The sequence below is a fragment of the Prionailurus bengalensis genome, chromosome A3 (assembly GCF_016509475.1).
Source record: "Prionailurus bengalensis isolate Pbe53 chromosome A3, Fcat_Pben_1.1_paternal_pri, whole genome shotgun sequence".
Taxonomy (NCBI): domain Eukaryota; kingdom Metazoa; phylum Chordata; class Mammalia; order Carnivora; family Felidae; genus Prionailurus; species Prionailurus bengalensis.
In genome coordinates, this window is record NC_057354.1 from 135,094,000 (window position 1) to 135,094,873 (window position 874).

At 36.5% G+C, this 874-nt stretch overlaps 1 pseudogene; it reads left to right on the forward strand.

Moving 5' to 3' along the window:
* The first annotated feature begins 483 nt into the window (after nt 1-483).
* Nucleotides 484-635, forward strand: LOC122467452 (annotated as a pseudogene).
* The last annotated feature ends 239 nt before the right edge of the window (nt 636-874 follow it).

Below are 874 nucleotides of genomic sequence, written 5' to 3' on the forward strand. Positions count from 1 at the left end.
TCATCTAAATTTTTGATATTGGCATAAAGTGGCAAAATCACTTGCATTTTCATTTTGGCTCTTGTCCTTTCTTTTCCTCTTTTTCCCTCTTCTTTCTCGAGTGGTTGTGCCACACATTTATGGATCTTCTCAGTTTCTTTCAAGAATCAACTTTTTGGTTTTTGACCTTCTTTATTGTGTGGCTTTATTTTTTTTTTAATTTTTTTATGTTTATTTTTGAGAGAGAGAGAGAGAAGACAGGGAATGAGCAGGGGCCGAGAGAGAGTGAGACACAGAATCTGAAGCAGACTTCAGGCTCCAAGCTGTCAGCACAAAGCCTGATGTGGGGCTTGAACTCGTGAACTGTGAGATCGTGACCTGAGCCAAAGTCGGACGCTTAACCGACTGAGCCACCCAGGTGCCCTTATTGTGTTTGTGTGCCTTTAAAAAAAACAAAACTTTATTTATTCCTGTGTCAATCTAGATTATTGACATGGGTGCCTTATTGCTTCTGGGCCTTTTGGCTAAGATCAAGTGTATTGACATGGATGTCTAGCTCATTAATCCTCAGGGTTTTTTTTTTTTAATTTCTTTTCTATCAATGTACAGAAATCAGTTGCATTCTTATACACTAATAATGAAGCAACAGAAAGACAAATAAAGAAACTTATCCCATTCACAATTGCACCAAGAAGCATAAAATACCTAGGGATAAATCTAACCAAAGATGTAAAAGATCTGTATGCTGAAAACTATAGAAAGGTTATGAAGGAAATTGAAGAAGGTATAAAGGAATGGAAAAACATTCCATGCTCATGGATTGGAAGAATAAATATTGTCAAAATGTCAATACTACCCAAAGCTATCTACACATTCAATGCAATCCCAATCAAAA